Genomic DNA, 8,978 nt, shown 5'->3' on the forward strand with positions numbered 1-8,978 from the left:
CGTAAATTCCGGGCCAGGTGGCAAAGGCCTTTTGAGGTAGTAGAAAAAGGTATTGAAGTAAAGTATAAGATACACTAACCGGGAAACTGGAATCCTTTAGCTGTACCACATTAACCTGTTGAAACCATGGAGGGAGAGGGAGACGGTTTCCGTCCTGGCAAGAGCCAGGGTTATGCCCTAAGTAGGGATTGACAGTGTTAAAACAGTCTCTATCCTTTCTAAATCGCAGTCAGAAAGCGAAAGAATTTCTCCAGAGGAATAAAACCAAGTTTTTGGGCTTACCCAGGTTCACCCATCTGATAGAACATGATATAGTGACAGAAAAAAAATACCAGGGTCTTTGTAAAACCATATCGCATTCCAGAAGCCTGGAGGAAAGCTGTGTCTGAGGACACAGCTAAATGACTGCCGGCAATGACTTCCGGAAAGTTAAATGAAATACCTAGGTTTGATGAATATTGTGATGAATGCCCTCTCAGCCTGCATTCTTGCGCATAGGCTTTCCAGCATGCTCAGCAACAGTACAAGCACCAGCAGGCTGAGGAGGGGCCATCACGGGGCAAGGTTAACCACTCTGGTAACTCTTGCTACACATACTATCACAGGTAGACTACCACCATGTGCTTAGACAGAAGCACGCACCTTGACAACCGCAGTTATGCTTCTGCTTCTTTAGTGTCACCTACTACCATTCCAGACAGGGATGTAATCACAATGTTTATAGTAGCGTTTCGGGTAAGTTACACTATTACTACTTAGAGCATTCGGAGATTCAGCTCACACTTTTTATAAGTAAAAACATACAAAAACCGTGCATAAACAAATTATAGAAAAATATAGGCTAGTCAAAGAACAATAACAGAACAAAAGCAGAACTATAGCAACAGCATAAAATAAAAAGGGAAAACTGTGAAATAATACTTAGGTACAGTTGGTTTGCCTTGGTCCAGGTTGTGCGTTAGTTCCAAGTTATTAGTCAGAGTCACTGGGTTCCCTGCAGTGTTCAATATGATAGTGCCGTTGTCCTTAGCAACTTACATGGCTTTTTCTAGGCCAACCACAGAGGCGGGACTAATACAACAATCCAATGACAGCAGGGTGGGGGCTGTCCACAAGGGCTGTGTCCACATGGGTTATGATGTCCTGTGGAAACTTCCAAAATGCCCTTGTTTTAGCCATTAATAACAATTTCACAAGTACAGGTTTTATGAACTGCCAACCCCCAGAATAATTAGCACCACAAAATCAGGAGTTCACAGAGACAGAACTAGGCCTGTCTGGGACTTATGGTTAACCAGGACAGGCTATATATGGTTTCCAGGCTTTGCTGAGGCCTAGAAGACTAGTTCTTGCTCTCAAAAAGCTCACCAAAAAGCTCAACTGTCGCACGTCAAGATTGTTTATGGATATTTATAGATCTATGTGGATAGATATAGATATGTGTGTGTATATATACATATATATATGTATATGTATATATATATATATATATATATATGTATATGTGTATATATATGTATATATATATATGTAAATGTGTATATATATATATATATATATATATATTTGTGTGTGTGGGGATGTTGGTGATCTGTTTCTCAGCAGGTCAGCTGTCAGCAGGAGTTGGATGAATAGCTGAACAGATGGGTGGGGGTGATGGCCCATCCAGACCTTTTGGTGTCACCTAAAATTAGATGACCCCGCCTGGCCTTACCTCCAGCTTCCATATCAACTTAGCTAGTACGCCTAGTATATTCCTGAAGTTACAGTAACCAATCCCAGTCTGCGGGGGGGGGGTGCATCAACCAATAGTCATCTTACAGATCACATCCAGTAACTAATCCAAGAGCCTCAAGGATACCTAATGGGAATTAGGGAAATAGGTAAGCTGGTATGGAGTAGGCTCTTGAGGTACCCATTAACCTCTTAGCAGATAGCTATAAGGTATTCCTGATTGTAATCTTATGGGTGTCTATAGTATTATTGCTTTATTACTTTGCTATTTTGTAATTACTGTATTGTGTACTAAGCATTATTAGATTATTACAGGGGTTACCTACTAATAGCTTTAGTTTTATATACTGTATATTGTACTGACTGAAGTTCATATATTTCGAAAATCAACCAATGTTACTGTGCATTTTATGTTTCACCTTGTTTTCTTAACCCCCTAGCGGTCTAATTCTGTCAGTTTTTTTGATGCAAAAAGTGATCCTTTTTTTTTTGCATAGAAATTTTTGTTTATATTGTGGGCTTGTAATTCTTAGGATTAACTCCCGGGTATAATAATTGCACACGCCGGGTGAAGACTGAAGACAGAATACATCTCCGGAGGAGCTGCGGGGACAAGGTAAGTGTTTTTTTTAGTTGTAATCCGATTGTCATACAATGTTGTATGACAATCAGATTGCTCTGTATCACGTGCTTCTATTTTTAGCTACCCCGAACCTGGTTCAGGGTAAACTATTTTAGCAAGTTTTCTTACCCCGAACCAGGTTCAGGCTAACCGCCCAGGTGGGTAATAGGATTGATATCCTATTACCCACCTGGGCGGTTAGCCCACCATTATATGTACTAAAGTACATATAATGAGATTTTGGTTTTTGTTTTAGACAAAAGCATTCTAAATTGATATAATTTTTGCATGGTTCAGATAGCCATTACATTTTAAAATGTTTGTTTTATTGTCAGCAGTGGTTAAGTTTTATTACTCTGTTTAGGCAGGAATAATTGTCACTGTAGCGCCTTTTGTTCCCTGTAAAGGTGTGATATTTGATATCACCCTCCAATGTTTACTATTTACCTTAAAGCTGACCATTGTTCTTATCAGACTGTTGTCAGTGTATTGACTATTAAATATTGACTATTGTCAGTGTATTGACTACCCTGTTTCCCCGATTATAAGGCACTCTCTTATATTTTTTGAAATGCCAAAATATGCCCTGGGTCTAATGATTGTCCCCTTCTGATCACTATGAAATGATTGTCCTCTTCTGATCACTATGAAATGATTGTCCCCTTCTGATCTCTATGAAATGATTGTCCTCTTCTGATCACTATGAAATGATTGTCCCCTTTCGATCACTCTATTCCATTGACTCCATTGTCCCCTTCTGATCACTTACCCGTAATTAAGTGCAGGGATCTCCATTAGTGCAGGGATCAGCAGCTTGCTTCCTTGTTCAGAATCTCATAATGTTTCTAATCAGGAAAAAGACAAGGGCTGAAAAAAATTACGCAGTGGTAGAGTGGGAGTGCCTGGCGATCAAGTGGGCACAAGACTCTCTCTGCTATTACCTGTTAGGGAGAAAGTTGAGGCTGACTTCTGACCACGCTCCTCTAGCTTGGATGAGGAGTAATAAAATAGCCAATGCACGGGTAACCAGATGATTTAACTTTACAGTGGAACACCAACCTGGAAAGGCACACCAAAATGCTGATGCCCTTTCCAGAATACATTGCCTCGGGGATCAAAGTGCCTCCACCGCCTTGGGGTTGACGCAAAGGGGGGGGGGGGGGAGATATGTACAAGACCGCAGGGTTGGATCCTGGATAACAGGTATATTCCCCTATATCTTGATGTGGGTCCCATTGATTTGGTGTGTTAGGAAAGGAGTTCGAGACTATTCTTGTATTTGGCAACTATTTTGGTGTGTTAAAGGGTATGGAAGTAAGTGGCCTGTAAGTGAGCTTGTGAGGGGGGGGGGGAGGACGTGGGTGAAGTTGTTTGGTGTGTTCTACTTATCTCTGTTGCTACATTTCATACTTTGCTTACCATTTAGCACAATAGTGGGTTTTGTTTTAAAAATTTGAATGTTTCAATGTCCATTTTGCAATTAAGAAGGTAATGCTATGTTATTGTGTTTGTAGCCATATTGTTTCATTTAAATATTCTGTCTTTAATACCACCTTTAAATGTTTGTCCTGCATAAATACTTTCTAATCCAGTTTTGGAATGCAATATTTGTTGGGCCATTTTTTAACTAATTTGGCTTTTTATGGAAGTGTGGGTTTACATGTTTTTATTTAATATTTTGTCATGTAAATTTTTTTTAATAATCTCCACAAAAAGAATTGTTGTAACAAATTCTTATCCTAATCTAATTCTAGCTGGAGATTTGAAGATGAGTATTGACACATCAATTGACTGGTCTAAGCAAATTAATATTAGACTCGACCTTTCTACTTCTGAGCTAAAGTGCTTATTTTTGCAAACCCCTTTGGTGGATCTGTGATGTCTCTTTCACCCACTGAGAGGGACTACACATGTCAAAAGCCCACTCCACATTCTCTATAATTGGTCTTCTGTTAGCAACGAGAGGCTTGCTTCCAAGGATTCAGGATATATCTATTGGTAATTTTATGCTTTCTGATCACGCTCCCTTGATTCTCCAATTGCAAGTGCAACAGGCTTTCAGGAAAACATTCCTGTGGCAAATTCCAGCCTGTGTGTCTAAGTCTTCCTCCTTTAGGTCCTACCTTCAGACCCATTGGGTAATGGACTAGATGATAACCTGCAACATTGGGATATTCTGGTTCTGCTGTGGCGCACATGAAAGCTATTATGAGAGAATATATCATGACATTTGTAGCAAGGCTCAACCGGGAATATTACCAACAATATAATGCTCTTCATGAACAGGTCGCACTAAAATGTAAAGCATATTTTCAGTATTATGATAGAGAAGCTAATTGTTCAATTGAATATGCATGTGGCCACTCGAGTGAAAACACAAGCTTTTTATACCAAACATAAATTCTATAGGTGGGGAAATAAAATAGGTACCTTGCTATCCAGACTGGAGAACCCACTGGGCCTGAATCATCATATATTGAGAGCAAAAGATCCATCCTCTAACATCCTTCACATGTCGCATCAAGATATTTTACAGGCTTTTAAAAGATATTATCAAAAGCGATATACTGCCCAGGAAGCTCAACGTGATTTGCTCCAACGCTTACTAGAAAAGTCCAAATTATCAAAACTATCTGCAACTTGCAGGGAGTAGTTTAATGCACGAGTGTCAGAACTGTAAATCCTCCACAAAATTAGTACCTTGGCTTTTAATAAAACGCCGTGTCCTGATGGATTTTCGGTGGAATACTACAAAATTTTAGCACCTGAAATTAGCCCTTTGCTTGCTAAAGTTTATAACCAAAATTTATCCCATCATACTTCTTTTCCAGATTTAATGAAGCCTACACTACATTAATTCCAAAGTTCCTGATTTACTTGCCTCCTACAGACCAATTTCATTATTGAATTGTGATTACAAGATTATAGCTAAATTGATGGCAAAAAGGCTACAGACTTTTCTTCCTGCTATAATAACTAAACCCCAGCTGGGTTTTGTGCGCAATACACACTCGACCACTGGGATTTAAGTGGCTATTCCAGCTACTGTACAAACCACTAAGTACCATAACTCCAAATCCATGCTACTATGTTTGACAGAATAGAATGGCCTCTGCCTAATGCGATACTATCTACCAGAGCTTTTGAACATACATTCTCTTTCTACATTCAATTAGGGATGAGCAAGCGAGTTTTTAAAACTGATCTCGCTGCAAATTCGGCTGTTCTCGCTTACCGAAATTTTAAGTGAGAATGGACGGTGTAAATTCACCGATCAAGCTCAAATTTAAAAAAAAAAAATTTTAAAAAAAAAGATCACGCCGACTGCATTCATTGATCAGCTCAGTGTGCAATCCCCGGCTCTAGAGGGAAAATGGGGACAAGTCTCCCCATTCAAAACCTCTAGTGCTTTCCGCAGCCAATCAGAGAGCACTAGAAGTTCTGGATGGGGAGACTTGTCCCCATTTAACCTCCAGTGCCAGGGCTTGCAAACAGGATTCCCAGGGCTGCATGAATGACTGCAGCCCTGAGAATCTACTGGGATCCCGGGGCACTAGAGGTTAATTAACCTCTTGTGCCCGGGGATCGCAGTGGAACTGCAGAAGAACTCTCAATGGAGTTTCTCAGCCCAGTGACTGTGGGAACATTGTGGTCACAGCTGATTGGAGGAGGCATGCAAGAGCCTCCAATCAGCTGTGACTGAAGGCAAACTCTCAACGGAGTTTCTCAGTTGGGAGTTTATCTGCAGTTCAGTTCCCACTGTCACCGGGCTTTACTTATCAGCCTGGTGACTGTGGGAACTGAACTGCAGATGAACTCTCAATGGAGAAACTCCATTGAGAGTTCATCTGCAGTTCCTCTGTGATCCGCAGCACTACAGGTTAATTAACCTCCAGAGCCAGGAATAGCAAACAGGAGGATTTCCGGGGCTGCAAGACTGAATGCAGCCCTGAGAATCCACTGGGATCCCGGGCCACTAGAGGTTAAATAACCTCTAGTGCCGGGGATTGTAATGATTTCCTTGATTTTCAATGGTTTCGCGAAACTGTTAGCAGAAATTTCGCGGACCCTTCGGAAGTTCATCTCTCATCCCTACATTCAATATATATACCAAATTTCATCCTCCAGACTATATATTAACCACCTGGGCGTTACACTGATGTGTAGATTTCTGTACCAAAAGCGGTACACTGTTTTTCATGAAATTTTTTTTTTAAATTGTAGACCTGTAAGTTGCAGAAATATGTCCGAACAGGGTTCTAGTAGATATCATGAATATAAAAAAAAAGTTTGAAACACACAATCATGTAAAAAAAAAATGTACTTTTAATAAAATCCTATCCTATTTTTTTTTTGCATAGAAATTTTTGTTTATATTGTGGGCCTGTAATTCTTAGGATTAAATTTTTAACCACCTGGTGAGAAAAGTTCGGGTTTAACACTTTTTGCAAGTGTTTTTACCCCGAACTATGTCGGGTTTAACGGCCAGGTGGTTAATGGGGATTTATCATACCCATAGTATTGTCCAGAGGAACTAGACAAGATTGCCCTCTTTCCCTAATTATTTCTAATGTGGCTTTAGATCCTCCTCTCTGTCTTTTGGAAGATTTACCTGAATTTAATGGCATCCAAGTGGGATTGCACACCCTTAAAATCACTGCTTTTGCAGATGACTTGTTCTTATATATATATATCTAATTCAAGACACAGCTTAACATCTATCCTAAATATAATCACCCAATATGATTCTGTATCAGGATATATTAATAATCTTGATAAATATAAGGTCTTGTACAAAATTTGACCAGCGTGGAGTAGGGACTACCCATTTATATGGTGTAAAGAGAAAATACAGTACTTGGGAGTGCAAATCACCAAAAACCCCCACACACTTTATTTTAAGAATAAAAAAACAATCTTTAGAGCTCTTAGTAAGCAATTGCGTAATTGGTCCAAACTGATGCTCTCATATTTAGGGAGGGTTAACCTTAAAAAAAATGTTCGAATAAAAAAAAAAAAACTATTTGCCAGGGATTGATAGAATGTTGTTGTTAAAGGGTAACCCCTCTAAAAAAATCGATCACGGAAAATTACAGGATAATTAAAATAGTTATTCCACTAGAAAAACGGGCCTGGTAAGGTGATCCTATTATTTTCCAAATAAAACTGCTGATGATATTCTGACAGCATTCTCCAGGGTTGGTCAGCTCTCCCTTCAGCGATGTATAGGGAAATGACTCTTAGGGCCTGATTCAACAAGCAAATATGCGCCGATATATGAGGCGTTTTTCCGCAGGCCGGAGCCGAGTGCTAGTACACGCGCCTTCACTTGCCAGCCGGATTCCTGCCTTGAGAAATGATCAATAGGGGTCGCAAATCTGCCAATTAAGGTGATTAGTTTGCATAGCAATTAATAAGCGCACACCTGCTCCCTGCTCAGTGCGCATCTAGAGTCCATTACGGATCAATTTGAACCTTTAATGCTTCATCTTCTTTTGGGTAAGTGCTACATTTTTATGTTACATTATACTCATTCAGAAATTTAATTCATTTATTGTTACATTTGTTGCACTGTTTTCATACTTTTTGGTTTACTTCGCAACACAGCAAACTAATTTAGATCAAGCTATATATATACTAGTTAACACTTCATAATATGTCATCACAAAATAGTATGAATTTAAAAAAAAATGTAATTAAGCATTTGTGATTTAATTAAAATTTCATTGTAGTTTGGCCTGATAGAAATCAAATATTTGAACAAAGGATTGTTGTCAAAGATGTTATAATACATGTATCAAGAAACATTTAGTGATTTCACTTGTGTGTGTCTGTCAAAATACATTTAAACACATATAAATACACATGCATTTTCTTTATTACAATTTAACTAAACTGGTTTGTGTGTGGGTGTTTATATATATATATATATATATATATTACTATTTAACTGGACTGGTGGGGGGGGGGGGGGGGGTCATCAAATAAGTTTGCTTGGATGGTATGCATTGATGTGTTTTTGTAATCCTCATTAATAATAGTTTCATCTGTTGCTGCAATGTTTTTGTGCCTGGTTTGTAATGCCAGTTTCTGTTGTTTAGCAATTCTTCAGCAATGTTTTGTCATTTTTTTCCACAAATATTCAGTACAAATGTATGCATGGTTTCCACTACAAACTGCTACTTGACCCCCCTGTTTGCCTTTGTCCCATTCTCAAAGTCACATTGTCACATATTGGTATTTGAATGTATTATGTACATATTTCTTTTATGAATAAATTGTCATGGTTTTTATTTCTTTGTTTTTCTTTTGTTTTAATATTTTTAGGCTGACCTTTGCAGTCATGTTGATTGCTGCCACACAACTCCTCTGTTCATTTGTGGTAGTGTTATAGGTTTGTTGTCATTGTGCTGTGCTGCCTGATCTTAGCCGTATTTTATACAAACACACTTCCACTTGCTGTTCAAACTGGTTGTCAGTTAGTTGTCCAGCTGAGTTGCATACTCATTCTAACACACCTGATGGTAATGGAAGGAGGTCCAGGTTGCCAAGCACAACATCTGTAGAATATGCTTTATTTGGGGTGCCTTGGTTTTAACCACCTGAGCGTTACACTGAGGTC

This window comes from Pyxicephalus adspersus, chromosome Z (genome assembly GCF_032062135.1).
Source record: "Pyxicephalus adspersus chromosome Z, UCB_Pads_2.0, whole genome shotgun sequence".
NCBI classification, from domain to species: Eukaryota; Metazoa; Chordata; class Amphibia; order Anura; family Pyxicephalidae; genus Pyxicephalus; species Pyxicephalus adspersus.